Here is a 20,304-nt window from a genome sequence, read left to right as displayed (position 1 = left end):
ACTTGGTGAACTTTAAAATTTCATTCAGTGCATAATTTTCTTTCTTTAAAGAGCTGTAAAGGTAATCATTTTCTTTTAAAATATACCGCAAGTACAATTATCCAAAATCCGGCGTTTTTGAGGTTCGGAGGTTCCCTATATTTTGAATGTCTGTATTCGTTTTCGTCAAAATTACCCAATTTTAGTACAACTTAGGAGCAAATGGTTATAGCCAAGCTGCGTTGTATATTTTGAATATCAGTCTGTATTCCATTGTCGTCAAAATTACCCAATTTTAATACAGTTTAGGCGCAAATAGTTGTAGCCAAGTTGCGTTGTATATTTTGAATGTCAGTCTGTATCCATTGTCGTCAAAATTACCCAATTTTAGTACAACTTAGGCACAAATAATTGCAGTCAAGCTGCGTTGCATATTTTGAATGTCAGTTTGTATTTTATTGTGGTCAATTTTAATTAACCAATTTTTAATACAAGTTAAGCACAAATTGTTACAACCAAGCTGCGTGTATAGTTTATGCGTTGTAGTTCTTTTTCAGTAATTGACTGCTTCCTCGGGATTCATTTGGCAGCTACTTAGCACGTTACGTAATAGAAAGCTGCAAATATTCCAGTTTTTTTTAAACATGGCATTAAGAAGATATTATTTAATACTTGTGAAGGTATATTGATACGTGTTTTGCTATCGCGTGATAAAGATGGCATAGTGCCTTCGTATCAGCCATTTAATCATTAATATCTAAAGTTCTTATTGATCTATAAATGCAACATATCTTTCACTGACAAACTTATTTTTTATAATATGATGTTTTGGTGAAGGAAATTGCAAATACAGTGAAATATCATTTAACGTATAACTCTCAATAACTTATCATCATTATAGGTATTCTGCCATTATTGGCAGTTCACGTGCCGCAGCTGAGTAGCTTTCATGCTTCACGATCCTCCGCTAACCTCCTCGTCTTTACGTACGATTTTTCTCTTACCCAATTTCTCTTCCTCTTATCAATAATTTCTAAAACTGTTCTTTTCTTACTTACCATTTCTAACATCCTCTCATTCGTTCTGCGCTCGACCCAACTAATTTTCTCCATTCATCTACACACCCACATTTCGAAAGCTTTCAGTCGTTTTTCATCACTTTTGCGTAATGTTATGTTTCTTCCTCATATAGTACAATATTCCAATCGAAGTGTTTTATGGGTCTTTTCTCAACCATTTTTCTCAATACCTGACCTCTCTTTAATAGGACTTATTTTGTGCTACCAAAAAATATATATGTATTATCAGGAGACAGAACCCTCCCTTTACGAACATTCTCACATACGAGTATGAAGAGTCTTTATTTTAGCGTTTTAATAGGCTCCTCATAACGGGTAGGAATTATTCTCGCTTCATGCTACTTATTGAGCACAGAAAATACTTTCCATAATTGGGAAATAAATCTGTAAGTAGAACAGTAGATAAAATTTTCTTCTCCACAAAATGTCTTTGTCATAAGTTGATAACCTGGTCTGGCACATTTTCAATCTGAAGTTCAAACTATTCTTTCCTCTATCCACAATGTTTACTGTTTAATAATAATATATTGCATGTCCGTATCGTGCCACTTTCATATTTAGTAAGATCAGGGTGGGAATTATGAAAATTTTACGGTAGGATTGTATTTTATTGAGAAGAAGATTACCACACATGCAGTACTTTTGTAGCCTTTTTAGACATTTCCTCCAACGGTACTTCTGTTTCTATGCAGAGGTGGATGTTCCCCTTATCCCTCTAGTACTTTGAAGTGTAGTATTCCGAAATTTGCTTGTATTTACATATACAAGTTATTGAAAAATACTGTTTACAACGCTTGAGGGATGAATCTGTGTATGATAACAAGCCAGAAAGTATATGTACATAAATGCTGCCGAGTGCGTCCTTTCCGGTTTATGTGCTGCCGATAGAGTCACAATAGAGAAGAAAAGCTTTGAGCACCGTACCCTTATTTTTTTATGGTAACTTTTTTTAAAATTTATTGGTATATATTTACCGTCCTTTATCAGCAATAGAATTGTATAGGACAAAACCTATAATTTGAAGTAGGATCGAAACAGTGTTGAACAATCCTTTTTCACCGGGAATCGAACCTGGGTTGCCATACAGAGAAGATACGTGAACTAGCAATTAGACCAGTAATATATTGTATCTAAGGATAATTGAACATTAAAAGTTTCAGAGAAAATGAAATGCATGGCAGTTATTTTGGAAATTTAGCTTATGACCACTTGTGGTAAATCTGCATTTGGATTTACTTCCTTGTTTGTCTGGTGGACTAGTTTCTAGGAAATAAATCCTGGTTGCTATGCAACGCACTGTACATCAGTGGTTGTTGGCTCCACTCGCCTCTGGGAAGTACTGTGTATATTAGAAAATGTCTGCTCTAATAGACAGAAAATGCAGTGTTAAGTGGCATTAGAGGTGGTCTACAAGTCGTATGTCAGTGGGCTTGGGGAAGGGGAAAGATCCAATTTCAATAACACTTTTCAATAATGACGAAGAATGCTTTTCTGACTATGGTTAATCAATGCATTTCGATAAAAAAAAAAAATTGTATAAGAATGAAATTCACTTATCTGAATATGATTTTTAAAGTGCAGAGAATGTCTACATACATCCTTTTATATTTCGTAATTCAGAAAACTCGTCATTCTCAGAGGCTATCGTAACATTTTATTTGACTTATTGTATAGAACAAAAAAACATTGAGGTTTTATTCACATGACACTGACATGGACCTGTATATAGTTTCAGTCTTATATACGAGAATTGTTCAGAAAGTACCAGACGTTTTGGCCTATCATAGCAGTGGGAAGGATAGTAGCTACATTGGTGTCAGAATGTTGCTACGCTCGGTACACATCCGGTATGGTAGCGTCAGGACTGTAACACTCTTACTGTGCTTTCTGTGACGTGTTACAGTGTGTGCGGCAATTGAAAATCCCCCCTCTTGTGAAGTGCGATCTGTAATTAGCTTTTTGTTGGATGAAACACTGAGAAAATTAAGGCGTGCGATTCAAAACAAGCGCTGGGGAAATCATAGCGCGAAGATGCTGTTTTTCACGACAACGCACGTCCACACACGGCCAAACGTATCCAGGAGCTCTTGGATGGTTGTGGATGGAAAATGTTCGACCATCCACCATTTAGCCCAGATTTGGCGCCAAGCGACTATCACATTTTCCCATCGATGAAGACATGGCTCGCTACACAATGATTTGATACTAACGACGAACTGCATGCCGGTGATTGTAATCATAGACGGTAGATTTTTCCCGGGACGGTATTGAAAAACTTGTGCCACGTTATGATAAGTGCCTTAATTTATATGCCAATTATGTGGAAAAATAGCTTAAGAATGTCCCTTTCAAATGTATATAATACAATTTGGTTTGTTCATTCTATTATTTGATTATTTCAAAACGTCTGTTATTTTCTAGACAGCCCTAGTATATAAATTTGAACTTGAATGGTGAAAGTATTATTATCGAAATCAGACGTGCACCCAGAAATTTTTGTTGGGAGTGATCCAAGCTTTAAGGGGGGGGGGGAGATTAAATACTACAAGCCACTACGTCTATGTAGTGTTGAACGGATATTATTCTGCACCTGAAAAGACAATAAGTAATTGTAAAATACTTCCTCCTATATTTTCAGAAAAAAATAATGGAACTAGATAGTTTTTATAAGAGAAAGAGTATTCTACACATGAAGTGTAAGATGCTACATCATGCTACAACAATGATTTCGCTGTTAAACAAGTATAGTTTTATTGAGAAATTGTACAAAAAGAGTTTTGTGGGGTCCAGATCAGGTGGACCTCCCGTAGGTGCGCCCCTGCTCGCAATAAATGGTGAAATATTATTAGCGAAATAAATAACATAATAAATACGTCTGTATATTATCATGCTTTACTTAAGTCATGAAACATCAATCATTCTACATCAATATAGTCATCCTTAAAGATTCTTCTGTAGGAAGAGAGAAATTGCTGTTGTAATTGACGGAAAATTTAATCCACTCTGCAGTTCGAGATGAATGTAGAGCGCTATGTTGGTCATTACTTGTAGGTAATGTGCAATGTTTCTAACAATACGTTGGAAATAATTTAGTTTTCAGGAATGGGGTATATCTAAGAATTGTGCACATACAGCCTGCGTACGTATCAATCAACTTCTCTTGACAAAAGAAAGCGGTCGGTACCGAAACTGGATACTTTCGATACACGATACCTCATTTAATTGGTACGGTTCGTTGATATACAGTGTATGTTGCATGTGCCGCATTTATATCACGAATAAATATCACAGTATAATTTATATTTGATATGAATTAGATACCGTATACCGATCCCTTTGTTTCGTCCGGATGAGTTGCTTGACATACGAATTGCATGTACGCAATCGTTGGCTTTACCCCACTCTCGGACAATAAATTAAGTATCGTGTATTGGAAGTATCCAGTTTCGGTACCGATCACTTTCTTTCGTTCGGATGAGTTGATTAACATATAATTTGTATGTACACAATCGCTGGATATACTCACTCCTGGAAGCCAAAGTATTCCCGATACTTGAGGAGTAAATTTTCGACATTATTTAGGTGTCATACACAGGTTTACTTCAACCACTTTCTTGTAATATATTATCCTTTACTGTGTTAGGAGATTCAATTAGTTGGCGTAAAATGTAAATTAAATAGGATGTAGCTTTTAGTTATTGGGAGAAAAGAAAATATCATTTTTTTTAAGAATAAATAAATGAGATTCGAGTTGATGTTACAAATTGGGAATTGTCGATAAGAATATATTTGATCGATGCAGTTGTGTTTTATTGAAGAACTGTTTGTTTCGTCCAAAACTTCGACCCGTTGTCTATTGTAGAAGATATGATATACCATCAAAGAGCAACACATAATAAAAATAGGTGCCAACCCAAACAATACTTTAAACGGTTGTGCCCTGCGTCCATGTACAAAATCAGACTGATTGTAATAACTAAACCATGTATGCTGGGCTCAGTGGTAGAGCGCTTACCTTTGGTGCGTGCTGTGTCTGGTCAGATCCCGGCCCAAGTAACTTTGTGGTAAACAACATCGTATCCGTGGGTTTTCTCAGGATACTCACGTTTCCAACCACATTTTCATTCCACCAGTTGTTCCATCATTATTCACTTGCTTTAATCATCCGTCTCCCTTAGCCTAAAGGGCATAAACTGAAAGAGTCATTTCATTTAAACCAGGAATGCACCAACTACATGCAGTTAGGTAAATTATGGGTGACTAAACATACAATCACACAAATATTAGTGCTTAAATCTAGATATTGTTACGGCCTTTCTTATTTTTAAATAATTAAATATAATTGCAGTTAAATTATACAGTAGTTTTATTAACAAATTGCATGTAGAATTTAACATCCAATAGTGCTGTTACCGATGCCTTATTAGCGTGGTGCAAGCAAGCGTTAGTGCAGGTAGGGATGCCTTATTAGTGTGATGCAGGCAAGCAATAGCACAGGTAGCGATGCTTTATTAGCGTGATGTAGGCAAGAGATAGATCAGGTAGCGATGCCTCATTAGCATGATGTAGGCAAGAAATAGAGCAGGTAGCGATGCCTTATTAGCATGATGTAGGCAAGAAATAGAGCAGGTAGCGATCCCCTATTAGCATGATGTAGGCAAGAGATAGATCAGGTAGCGATGCCTTATTAGCATGATGTAGGCAAGAAATAGAGCAGGTAGCGATCCCCTATTAGCATGATGTAGGCAAGAGATAGATCAGGTAGCGATGCCTTATTAGCATGATGTAGGCAAGAAATAGAGCAGGTAGCGATCCCCTATTAGCATGATGTAGGCAAGAGATAGATCAGGTAGCGATGCCTTATTAGCATGATGTAGGCAAGAGATAGAGCAGCTAGCGGTGCCTTATTAGCATGATGTAGGCAAGAGATAAGCAGTTAGCGATGCCTTATTAGCATGATGCAAGCAATCGATTGCGCATGTAGCGGCATCTACTAGCATGATTGTTTTTAATATTAGACTGAAACGTTTTGCCGTTTATTCGCAGAATGCAGCAATGGTAGAGTAACCAATTAATGTTCCAGGGATTCTACAATATTCTTAGCGTTTACCGCAAACAAAATTGTTCAAAAAAATAAGTTCTGTACCAAGCAATAGACCTTGTTGAGCTCGACAAAATGATACACATGAATATAGAAGCTCATGCGTAGTTTTTGAGAGAGAACAAATTATTTTTGTAAACCTAAAATTTGATGCTGATTGAAAACCACACCATCTGATAAGGTGAGAGACATGAACAAGACATGTAGTATAGTTAATGAACTTTGAGCCCAAAATTATAATTAACTCGTAAGAGAACTTTAATTTCTGATTTAACTAAAATGTTATCCAAAGATAGAACATCAGTGGATAAGTCATTTCGAGCTTAATATAACGATATGTTTGAGAATAAATTCTGATGCATATTTTTCAATAAATTCGACAAAAACAAAACATTTATAGTGCTAAAAAAAAAAGGTATATATTGGTTGCTCTTAATAACTGATGATTCTGTTGGAATGTTTTTGTATGTACTTTTTTTTTCTTTCTAAAATACACTGTTAACTATCAGGTTGCATTTTCTACCAAACTACACACGTTCTTAGTGGTGATACTTTACTATTCAAGCAGTTATATGCATATAACGTGTAGTTGCTATTTTGAAATAAGAATCAAGGAATAGTAGCAAAGTAACGAAACTTCTACGTTAGTGATTCAGGCGATGTTACGTAAATATTTGATGAATCTTTTGTAGTCTGTTAAGTCGACGATTCTTTCAGATGACTTATACTTAGTTAAGCGTTATAGATATATTTTATAAAATGAAAACAACGTTAGTTACCATAATACTGGATAAGGATCAGGACATACCTACACTACAGAGATAGTTTAATAGAGTTGATTATCATTTCAGCGTCTCATTCAGGAGCGAGGCTATATGAGACGTGGACCTACAGCTTAACGTGGGATCCGAACCACATAAACTCCCCACCGAAAATCAAACCCGGATCCTTCACGCCAAAGACGCGTACGCTTACCGTTTAGCCACGAGGGAGTTATACAGAAATATAAAATAGCTGAATATCTTTATGTTAGGTCAGTTGTTAAGCGAACCTTTGGTTTGGGAGACCTAACTTCGGTTGCCGTTGCGAGTAGTTTGAATCCCACGTTAAGCTATGGGTCCGCATCTCACATAGTTATGGCTCTGAAAATGAAGATAAAACTGCAATACAAACAATTTTGACATGAAGAGTTTTGTAATTTCTTTCTCTGTTCCGTAGTAAATATTATATATCTCAAAATTGAAAATTTTAAAACAGGCTTATTATGATTCTCTTCTTTATATATGATAAAACAGAGTTTTAATGAATAGCTTGTTAGCAATAAGCCTTGCAGACTCTCTGTTTTTCTCTCTCATATCTACTTCTCTCTATCAAATCTTTTTTTTCTTCCTAAAAGCATCTCTATTTTGTTTCACATAGTATTTAGTTTATATTTACACATCTGGAGAAGAGCGTATTTTTTCATGTTATCGGTGTGTGGCAGAGGAACTACATAGATTGAGAGAGTTTGTGCCTAATGTATCTTGCTTTCCATTTGCCAGCTTCTCTTCCCGACCACACCCGACATCTGGCGGTACGCACCAGAACTACTAAGTGCTGCGTGTATCGAAGATTGCACGCGGATCGCCCAAGATGTAAAGGCGGGTTTGCTCGAACTCCAGGTCTGTACTCAAAAAACACGAAAAGCAATGTCTAGTGCTTTTGTTTTTCTTCTACTACAAGCCAATATAAAAATTTACACGATTAATCTCTCACATTAGCAGCCTAATCAGTGCAGGGAAGTTGGGCAAAAGGTGCTTGCATGGTTTCGAAGGGTCTTCTTCTTCTTCTTACAAGGGTCCAACCTTTTTTATATTTTCTATCGCATATTCACAAGTTGCTTTTTTAAAATACTTAAAGATGGTCGCAAAACTTCTCACGCAAATTCTAACGCACTTCTTTTGCCAAAAGGTTGGGATTCTGTGGCTTTTTTTGTGTTTCAAATAGGCAATTTTAAATTTATGTATTCGCTGATTTTTATAGTGGTAGCCGATTTGATTTATAGATGTTCGTTTATAGACATTATTACGAAGTTTCGAGAAAGTTCCCATGAGGGCATATTTGCCCATACTTTAACGATAATATATTGGCTTTTATGTGCGCTCATGGTGTAACTGGCTAAAAAGCAAATACATTCATGTTCCAGGAAAAAAAAATCGGGTTTGAGTTGTTCAGTTTAAAGTGGAACTTGAACTATTATAGTGAGTTTTATGGTCTCCCCAGGCGCGCACTCCGAAATTTTTGTTGAGAGGGGGATCCAGTACTACAAGCCACCACCTATACATGGTATTAAACGGGTATTATTCTGCTTCCGAAAAGACAATAAGTAATTGTAAAATATTTCCACCAAAAATTGTAGAAAAAATGATAGAACTATGTTATTTTAGAGATAAAGTATAAGGTCAAATTTTCATGCTACAGCAATCATTTCCCAATTAAACAAGTGCAGTTCTATTGAGAAACTGTACAAGTGTATGTTGAATTAGGAAATTTTTAGGGGTTCCAGACCCGGTGGACTCTCCCTGTAGCTGCGCCCCTGTGCTGTGGTCTCCCACCGGGGAATTGTTCCCGGGACCATTGTACACAGATGAAACTCGGATAGCAACTAGACCAGTGAAAAGGGTAAGCAAATTTGGAGTGGACTAAGAAGTTTCATTGGAGGTTGTAGTACCAAAAAACAATGCTATTACCGTATTATGTTTAACATTCAGAAGTTAACAAGAAAATTCAGAAAATGAGCAATCTCTTGTCTTACATTACATAAAACAGCAAGACGGCCTAATTGTGTATCCGTTTTGCACCTGTCTATGAACGATGTACAGTCAGCGACAAGAGTTCTTTCCATGTAAGTAACTTCAGAATGGAAGGACAATTTGAGTATAGTATTTAGTAAATTAAAAAGAATGTAATTCTCTGTACGTTCCAGCCTTAAAATTCGGTGAAATTATGAACGTTTTACTGTTATTCTCAAAACAAATTTTTACCAAGTGGAAAGAACTTTTGTCCCTGACTATACATGAGCCGTTAGGATTCTTGTGTGAAGTTCGAATCTCGTTGTCGACCTTCTTCATTGAGATTTTTGAGATGTGTTCTTTAGTCCCACTGGTGAAATCTGGGATAATGCCTTTAATATTAAGGGCCTGGGTGCCTTAATTTTGATATTCTTTCCACCTATCATTGTTACTATTATCTAGGGACGAATTCAAGAACTCCGTGGTAGTTTCTCTCTTCCTTTGAAGAAAAATCCTCTTGAAGAAAAGTCCTCTCGCGTCCGGGTTAACGTCTAGGCCTAGTAGAGTAGGGTCTGGACCAGCAGGCATCGTAGGAGTAGCATATTTTGCTTCCTTTTCCATTTCTCGATATATCTATATATATAAAAGAGAACGTACAAATCCTTTGTTAGCTCATCACGCTAATACGGCTGAACCAATTTCTTTCATTTTTGGGGGGTTATTAAGATTTGGACCCTAGATGGTTTTTATCATATCACTTTAATTTTCAATTACCAGTGTCTTGAGATAATTGACCATTCAAGTGTGCATAACGTACAAATCCTTTGTTAGCTCATCATAGCTAAATCTAACCGTATTTATATGCAACCCACATGACCGTGTCACTCGGCGGGTTAACATAAATGACAGGCGATATAATGTTAACATTTACTGCAATCTTCTATGGTTTTTATCATATCACTTGAAAGCGAAAAAGTAAAAATTATCTAAGTAACAAAGTTTATTGCGTTCCGGGGTCACCCCAGCGAAGCGGGGTGAACGCTGCTAGTTACGAATAAATTAATTTATAATGTTAGGAATTTCCCGTGTGAGCGTTTCTTTATTACAGGGTATAATACGTTTTTTTCCTTTTCGAGTGATCCTACTGTATAAATATAATGATAAAACATAGAGCATATCCAAAATGTCCCAATGGACAGATACGCTTGCAATGTTAGAATGTCTATAAGAAAATGTTATGATTTATCCGCAAGCGTGTAGTATTTACTTCAATTTTTCGAAATCTTTTGAGCAAATTCAAAGTCGTGATATATTACATATTTTGAAAACAAGATCAATATAAAACAGCGAAGCAATTACTTCATAATCTAATTGGTATGTTGCATATGTATGGTTAAACTACAAACAAACGAACAAGGGAAGAAAAGACTATTAGTCGTTCTCTAAGACGCAAAAACTACACTATTGTGTATTAACAAACAGAAACACATACATTTGACACTTAAATGATGTCACATACCCCTTACTCGCTGCAAGATGCTGGGTCCATTTAGTAACAGTTTGCGACAGCGTAACTCAAAGTCTGTGTTTAGTTTGTGTTGATGAGTATAGCATTTATAGGTGGTGTGTGCAATTTTTGCGATAGTTCTCCGTCCCACGCGAGTGGTAATTTAGAATACAAGTACCATGATAAAGAACATTTTTTTTTTTCATAAGAAACATGTTCATTTAACAGCGTACATTATATCCGGTATCTAGGGGAAACACACTCAATTAACCTTTTTCCTGTGTTTTTATCAGATTATGAAAAATAGAAACATGAAAGCGTGCACTCATAATTCCAGATTCCAGACTGATAAGGATGTGCAATAAGAGAGTGTTTTTGCATCCGCCATATTTGATTTTACGCGATGCCATATAATTAATCATACCATTATGGAGATCATGATTCTATTGACACCTAAGTCATCAAATGATATCAACCTGGTTTGTTTTCACTTACAATTTAACATTTTAACAAAATGGTGTTTTGTATCGGCCATATTATATTTTAAGTATACTTATTGTCATATCCCGGATAAAAACAAATCTATCGACGCTTTATTCATTAAATGCTAGAAGGACGGTTAGGTTCCACGTGTAAATTAAGAGTTTTGATGAAATGGCATTTCGTATCCGCCATACTGAATTTTATGTAACGCTATATACTCACTGGGCCCTATTCTGTAATGGTTTGCGTCAACGCCACACAACATAAAATCTGCGATTTATTTTGTGGTAATAAGCATAGCAGGTATAATTGATTTTTGTTAAGTTTTATGTTACGTTACGCACCATAGCTTTTGCGAAGGCTAGTACGGAATAAAGCACAGTACCCGTTTTTAGATTAAGTGATATCAATCGACGCTAAATTTATCAAATCTTATCAGTTCGGTTAGGATTTACGTGGAAATGTGCGTTTTTACAAAATGGCGTTTTGCGTCCATTGTATTGGCTTTTACGCGACGTCGTATAGTCATTGTTATTTCTTAGATTATGACGAATCTTCGAATACCTTATATATATCAAATGCTATCAAGCTGTTAGACTCCAAGTAGAAATGTGCATTTTGTCAAACTGGCGTTTCTATATTGCAATTTACATGACTTCGTATACTCTTTGTTTCTTTCTGAGATCATGCCTCATCTAATCCACCAAGTTGTATCAACTCGTTTAGGTTCCATGCGAGACAATAGAAAACACACAAAGTTACGTACATACGTACCTACATGTATGTATTTCGGCGAAAAGTTACCCTTGAAGAGTAGGTTATTAAGTTCAATAAAACCCTTGCGTATAGATTGTTGTTTGTAGCAGAAACTACTTGATTTGTGATAAAATAACCAGTTGGTGATAAAACAGATACATAATACATTGTATGAAACCGCCGGGAAGATGGCACGATTGGATGTGTAAGGAAGCTCAATGTATTTTGAAGGATAGTTGTCTTTGGTTCTCGTTTTAACTCTGGCTCTGCTTAGTTTGCTGTATATTTTTGTGTAAAAGAAAAAACAGTCAACTTCTCTTCTTTTTACGGTATTCTTTCTCGTCACATTACAAATGTTCCTGTTGTTGTATGACATAGTCGTTACTTTGAACTTGACCTTTCCGTTTTGTCTAGTAGCTAAAGAAGAAAAGAACTTTCAGGTGTACCTCATTTGTGGATGTGTGTGTGTGTGTGTGAATGCCAACCTAGGCTTGCAGAGTTCATGCCCCATCCAACCCCCATTTTTTTATTTATTGTGGAATGCCTCTCCCTCGTCTCTACTGCTTCTCCGCCCGTGAATTGAAAATCAATAACGAGTTCATGGTCGCCCGCTCGCACGGTATTTGTCAGGCAAAAGTTGGCAACGTCGCAAAGAGGCGCGTGCTCTGAAGAGTAACACAACATTAGCGGAATTCGTTTCACGTATCTTACACGGAGTGGTGTTGCCCACCCACCTAACCACCGTGGTGGGCAGTTGGAAACTGGTAAGAGAAAGGTTAAACACATATAAGTATAAATCTGCCAAATATATTTCTTTTAGTTCTTATTAAGTTGGTATTGTTTATTTATTCGCGTAATACCTTAGAAATCCTATTTAATAAAGGCTAAATTCTTTCCCGCCTTTTTTGGATTATCGAAACTTACTCTACTATATATGTATACATGTAAAATAATTTAATACTAGTCAATAACGAATATATATATATATATATATATATATATATATATATATATATATATATATATATAGAAAGTGAGTCAGATAAGATCAACAAAATTCTATTAAATAAACTAATAACAATAAAATCTGATCAAATTAAATTACTTTTAATTGCTTTAACATTATTATTTATTGAAAGTTATTTTGCTGTGGTCAGATTTTTCCTGTTAGCCAACGCAGTCTCAAAACTAGAATAAACGGTATTTAAATAAACTAATAATACTGTTTCTTCATTGAGCAGAAATTTGGTTTGACAATTAATAATTATTGGCCACTCAAATTTATACGAGGTCTTGACGGCGTGGAAGACCTGAGTTATTTTCCGGCAGGAGCTCACATTAAACAGTAGGTCAACGTCTCATATAATATCGCTGCTGAAAGTGACGCTAAACTCGAAATCAACTCAACTTAACAAAAGGTTCTGAGAAAAAAATTATATGGTACCATTTTGTAAATGTTATCTGGCTCGTTTTGTGAATTTTTTGTTTTTGATTGTCCAAACTTAAGAAAGAAAGTATGGATGAATTATGTGGAGAACATCTACAACCATTTTAGGAAAGATATTTATAGTTAAATGTTAATAATAGATTGTGGGAAGCATGATAGTCAGTGGTAAATTACTTAAATTTGTTTCGTAGGATGGTCACCTGTTTCTATAGAAATCGACATCCCGCGCCCCCAAAAATTTTTGTTTCAGGGAGGTCCAAGCTTTGGAAGAGGAGGGTTTAATACTACAAGCCACTACGTCTATGTAATATTGAACGGGTATTATTCTGCTCCCGAAAAGACGATAAGTAATTGTAAATTACTTCCACCTATATTTTCAGGGAAAAAATATATAAATTTAGATTGCTTTTATAAGAGAAAGAGTACAGATGATGTGTAAGATCAAATTTTCATGATACATCAATCATTTCCCTGTTAAACAATTATAGTTGAGTTAGGAAATTTTCAGGGAGGTCGGACCAGATGGACTCCCTGTGGGTGCCCCCCTGTCGACATCAGAGTTGAAAAAGGATCAAAAGGATTAATGAAATTGTGGTGGAAATAAATAATCAGTAGGTTAAAAACATAATTAATTGAGCCCTGCAAAAAGAATATCATAGAGTGTAATTTAAATACAGTGTGTTTGAAAAAGAACTCCCTAGTTTTAATGTGTCCTAGAGTCTGTACAAAGTGACATACACTATTCTAGTTTGTGGTGTTTGATTAATCAACTCTCCAAGTTTGACTCCCCTACAGTTGGCAGGTCTGCTTGACCTTGAGACGGCATCAGTGCCGTTCTTTTTTCCTCTGTTCAGTCCAGGCAGGCGTGCAGTGCAGAGCAACTCAGCAACAATGTGTACTCCGCAACAGAAAGAAGCGCAGTGTGTTATTTGCCTTGTGAAAACTGAGTCAGTTATAACGGTGCAACGTAATTTTAGACGTCAGTATGGTGGTGAACCACCTACAGGAAAAACTATGTACAGTTTTGGGACAGTTACACCTGAAATGTTGGTGAATACGTGGCGAGAAGTGAAATATCGTCTCGACGTGTGTAGGGCCACAAATGGATCCCACGTTGAAGTCTACCAACATTAAACAAAATTTAAAGGAATTCTCTTTCATGATATGTACTCATTGATGTAAGTTTTCATTCATTTCCCAATTAAATTTATACTTAAAACTAGGGAGTTCTTTTTCCAACACCCCGTATTTATCTTAACTCTTTTTGGTTATGTTGTATAAGCTTAATAAGACAGATAATAGTGTGAGTTTATTTATTTATTGAAGTTTAACGTCCCTTTTGTCCACCGACAATATATTTTTTAAGAGACGCGAACCTACGTTTGTGATGGAATCCGAACCACCGTAATGGGTTCAATGCTTTCGTAACGAGAATTGAACCTTGGACTCTGTACAAAAGAGGGGCACGCGGTAGCCATTAGAGCAACAAGAAGAATCCTGATGATAATATAAGGATATGATTATGAAATAGTTTGTAAAACGGAGAAAAAGTGCAAGGAAATGTTAGAAGTATGAGAAAATCCAAAAATACAGTTTTGTTTACCTTCTCCTCACATAACCTGTGATCGAGTGGAGTGGAGTGGATTTTGAGTTGAGTTGAGTTGAGTTGATTTTGAGTTTAACGTCCCTTTCAGCAGCGAGGCTATATGAGACGTGGACATACAAATAAACGTGTAATCCGAGCCACATGAGCTCCCGCCGGAAATCGAACCTGGATCTCCCACTCTCACGCTGAAGACGCATACGGTAACCGCACCTGTGATCGAGTCAAGGATTCTTTTAATTAGAGAAATGAGCGTTTTGTCCACGAGGTGTACCTCAGAGAAAAATAAAAGTTCCTGAGAGAATGGTGTTTGTATAAAACCTTAAGTAAAAGAATTCACATTTATTTATCTCTCTTGGAAATATTATTATTATTATTATTATTATTATTATTATTATTATTATTATTATTATTATTATTATTATTATTATTATTATTATTATTATTATTATTATTGCGTGCGAAGCAACAGTCCTTTTCTCATTTTAGTATTCTGGACACCTGCGGCAGTTATCGTAACTCCAAAACTCTTTTTCTTCTTTCATAGTAGAAAACACATTGTCTGACTTCGAAGAATGTAGTTAAGATGTATTGTGCAGCAGACAGGGAAATGAAAACATTCTTAACACAACCTCTCCTCTCTCCTTCCCCCGCTTCCGTAACGCAACGTCTCTTTTCATCTCCTCCCGATCCTTTCGTGCTTTTTTTTCTTCCTCCAGCCAACTTTCCCCGTGAATTAATTTTCAGTCCGTTCGTATAGCCCTTCTAAAGCAAAAAGGAAAAAAAATATGACTTTACAAGTATTGTAAAGTGTTTTTGTTTAACTACTCCTTTACTTCTCTAGAAAGTGCTATTTCGGGCCTGTGTAGAGGAAACTTACTAATATGCCCCGACAGACCTCGCTGTTTCCCAAGAGTAATAGAGTCTGCGCTTCTGTTTGTTTTTCTTACGCAAGAAACTCTAGCTTAGTTTGGAAACAAAACATCAAAATTTACGCAATCGTCCTTTTACCTCCGTACCGTTTCAATGCTTCCATTTCCTTTAGAAATATGATTTTCCCCCACTATCACTTCGTAGATATGTTTCTATAGAAGGGTTGTTAATTAAATAAACTTGCTGCACTATTTCTTTCGAGAAGTATATCAGTTGTAAATTAAGTAGCAAATGTAAATAATTTGTTTGCTTAGAAAACAATATAAACATAACTTTTACGTTAAGGCTACTTTGTGCATTTATACGGAGAAGTTTAGTAGTATTTGTCGCAGTCATTCTCAATATAACTTCATACGGGAATAGGATTCGATTGGACATCGTTTTATTTAGAGAGATATTTCCTTTGTTCTTTATTGCCGTTATGTCAATATCTTTGTCCTACACCTCCGACTGTTTTTTACCCGTGGAACTGAATTTTTTCACGGCTATGTGTGACCTTCTGCCAGACTCTTACGTGACTGTAGTAAAGCCAGAAAAAAAATAGATAATGTTTTCGATGACTGTGGTTATCTTTTCGTTCATTTTACATTGAAATATGTTGAAGAAAAAAAAAAGATCGTGTTTTTCATCTCTATGCTTACCCTTCGGCCCGCTTTTTACCCGACTATGGTGGAACTAAAAATTGGAATAATATTTTCTACAGGAAGAGGAAGACCAAGGATAGAATATCTAGATGCAGTTACGAAGAAGAAGGCCTTTATTAAAGTATAAAACGGCTCTCCGAAGGGAGAGAAAAGCTTTAGAATTTCCATGTTGCCCATCAACCTATGGTTGAGGTGAACAAGAAGAGAAGTCTGTGCATATCGTTTCGTCCGCTTTTTGTCTGCTCATAGTGAAACTAAATACGAGTAATGTAATATATACGAGTATTTTGTAGTTTTCCCAGTAGTGGTTTCCAACCTTTTTTTATCAGGTACCCCCTTTTTGAACCCTACACATACTTCACGCTCCTCTCCTTGCCGCTCGTTGGTCTGACTCCTGTGATTTCAAGTAGAGTATTGATTTCCCAAATCTTCAATAATAATAATAATAATAAATATAATAATAATAATAATAATAATAATAATAATAATAATAATAATAATATCGCTTTATTTATTTCCAGCAAACTTTTAGATACCACTATAGTGTAGCATTATTGTTACCACCTTTGTTCTTATTGAAACTAGAGTTCTTAATCAAGTTACGTATTTTGTGTTTGTACGGTATTTAACACCTCTTTGGCACTATGTAACATATTTAAATATAAATGTAATTTATTCTATCATTTGCTTGTGCCCCTGTCCCCCACCAAGGGCGCCGATTTCTCTGTAAATTTAGGGGGGGCATTCGACGCAGAAGGTATATATAAGCATATATATATATATACATATATGAGGATTTTAAGACAAAGTGCATTCAAATTATGCAAGATATTGTATATTCATAAATACACTAGGGGCCACATATGAGCTTTGGGGAGCCCGGTCCCCCAGGATTGGCGCCCTTGTCCCCAATCCTTATTAGTTCTTTACATCCACCAATTTAGAACCACTGTTGTGGAGTAAGCATGAATCTGTCTGCAATGGAAAATTTGGTTGTAATCCCGATATATATGCAACCCACAGTGCTTCTTTCAAGTTTGGGTTGCATAACGAGTAGAGATTATTGTTAAGAGAGCGCCTCGGAAGATTTTGCTATGTTTTCTGCTACGTAAACAATAAAATAGTAAAAGTTTAGTAAAATAGTAAAAGTTTAATAAGGAGTTTTAAAAAAAATTTCTCATATAAATACTAGGTATGCATTAATTGCAAATTTGGAGTAAAGTGTTCGGCCTTTATTAATTACTCATATAATTTTTTTAGTGCTTCAATTGTTTTCGTGAACGAACACGGCATGCAAATAGTTTAATTTGGGATACCAGCTTTTTTTTGGTTTTCTTGAAAAGCATAATGGCTTTGAAAAATCGTGTACGCAGAACGAAACGAAAAGGGCTTCGCGTTATTTCTAATGCTGAAAATTATATTTTCCATTGTTTACAATGAGAATTCGCACACTAAATGCTTTTCCAATGTTAAGTCTATGGACAGCCCGTTTTTCGAAGATTATTCATGGATGAAATGTCCGATAAGGACATGTGTCCCCTTTGACACTCAGCGCGCGCTTTTGATTCACCGTGTCACATTAGATTAAAAACGGTTCCGGCATCTCGGAGGAGTATCCGGATACGCCTGAGCGTGCCTAAACTCACGTTAACTAAAGAGGAGCCTCGCTCTAATGAATATTGAGTACTGGTTCCCAGGATTCAGTACAAGCTAAGTATTTTTTTTTCGGAAATAAAATCTTGAGAAAAAATATATAGGGACAAAAGTACATTGTAAATGGAATAAATGGGGAACATACAAACAGACCGTGGAGCACTGCAATATATACTTATTACGGAATGTGATTCGAATAATTAAATCGCGATGTTTCAGACGTTCAACACAAGCCACTGGAATGAAAGATGCACATATACTGCATATAACCAAATTGGAAAGCCAATGTGAGATAACGTTACCATCAAATTAATATTTAGCAAACAATACAGTAGATTCCCGATTATTCGGCTTAATGGGGCGAAAAAGCAAGCCAGATAGACTGAAGTTCTATAATTATTAACTTCCTGCTCTACACATACCATTAAAAGCATACTTTTTATACTAAAACACGTTCTTATTCATATTTTCTTTCCTCTTAATACAGGACAGTACTTTATACATGTTTGTTACATACTGTAAGTTTTTTTTTAAAAAACTACAGAAAAATAGAAATCTAAGAATGGAAATATTCTCATTTTAATGTAAATTGTGTGAAGTCTAACTGAACTACAGGAAAATGTAATGAAATGAAATCTTTCATTTTAACATCCCATGAATATGCACCTTGGGCTAAGGTCGATGGATGATTAAGGCAAGTGAATGATAATGGAAGAATTGGCGGAATGAGAATGTGGAAGGAAACAGGAGTACTCCGAGAAAACCCACGGTTACGTTGTCCACCACAAACTTACTTGGGGATCGAACAAGGGACCGCACGCACTATACATAACTGCAGGAAACAAAGTGATTATACTGTATAATATGAATACATACAATTTTATAGTAAATAAAGTATGAACGCAAAACGTAGGGCAAATTCTTAGAAAATATATTTTAACTTTTTTTTTTACAATTGATTGATAAATTATACAAATATGAAAGATAGGCCTAAGATAAAAGAGACAAAACTTACAGATTTTAGTTTCTGAAGCAGCCTTTAATAGATAACCACTTCTTCTTGGCAAAGTCTTGTTTTTACGGATATGTAAAAGACGAATAGTAGATCAAAAAATATTCCTCGGTTTATTACGAATATTATTTTTAACTAGGCCGGATAGTCACAAGCCGTATAGCCAAGAGTTCGCTGCATTTAACGTAACCTAAGAAGAAGCTACACAATACATGAAAAAGTCTGTACTTCATGAAGCCTAATTATTGAACTATATATAAAAAACTTGACCTCCTCAAATATAATTTAAAATCTTATATAAAAATAACGTAACGTTCTGAAAATCTCGAGAATTTGGCTGTAAGTCATTACTTTCTAGTGTCATCTAGCCTAAGCTATTCCTTATCTTTTCCCTCCTTGGGGAATGAATTTCAGACTTCAGGTTATCATTATTAATTTTCACCAAAAATTTAATTTTGATCGTGTTTCCCTCCTTCCACTTTGGAGAGGATGACACCACTAAGTACTTAGACTAAAATTAAACCTCAAAGTGCCTCATCTTTATCTATTATCTTGAGCTGTCTTTTGACTTCTAGAAGTTTGACAAATGAACGCGCTATATTACATTCCATAGCGATGCATCTTCTGATGATAATAAGCGGAATAAAAAGTGTGTGTCAGAGCAGAAGGTCTCGTTTCTCGCATTTGGCTTTCGTGAGGCCTGTTCTTGTTTATTGTGTAAGAGAGAAATGAAGGAGTGAAGTCATTTAATCATTTCCGCTATAAACAGAATTGCACGATTCTAAAATTTATTTTTATACGGGGGCCGATCTAAGGACTATATCGAAAAGTAACTATCAACATGTATGATTAACAGGAATAAAAATGGAAGAAGATGTACAAAAAAAGACAATTTGTTTCACTACAATACTTGTTGAATATTCAGGGAAAAAAAGTATGCATTTACAGTTCGTGTCTAATGAATAAACGACGCTTTCGTCGAACACCACCCAATAGTTTCTGCACAGTATTGGCGGTGCATTTTCTCGTTGCGGCAGATCAATAATTTCTGAATTCAGCCATGTTCCTGGCAGCTTTACCACCCTGTTTGATATTTTTCTTCATAAGTGCCCAATACCGTTCAATAGGTCGGAGCTGAAGGCAATTTGGTGGGTTCACATGTTTTGCAAACAAAATCCACTTTGTGTTTAATGTACCAGTTTAGCGTAGATTTAGCGTAGTGGGCCGTCGTCAAATCCGGCCAAAACAGTGGGGGAACACTCTGCTTTTTATACAGGGGGAGCAATCTTTTCTGTAGACATTACTTTTCATATATTTCGGCATTAATAGTTCCATG

The 20,304-nt window shown here is 35.8% G+C and overlaps 1 protein-coding gene across 8 annotated transcripts in view; it reads left to right on the top strand.

Annotated features, from left to right (window-relative positions):
* Positions 1-20,304, top strand: part of Dys (Dystrophin) — a 1,830,839-nt gene that overhangs the window by 925,337 nt on the left and 885,198 nt on the right. The window lies entirely within an intron of this gene.

Source organism: Thermobia domestica, chromosome 1 (assembly GCF_964235325.1).
Source record: "Thermobia domestica chromosome 1, izTheDome1.hap1.1, whole genome shotgun sequence".
Classification (NCBI taxonomy): Eukaryota; Metazoa; Arthropoda; class Insecta; order Zygentoma; family Lepismatidae; genus Thermobia; species Thermobia domestica.
Note: the sequence above shows the minus strand (reverse complement) of the source record. Positions and strands in the feature narration are given on the sequence as shown.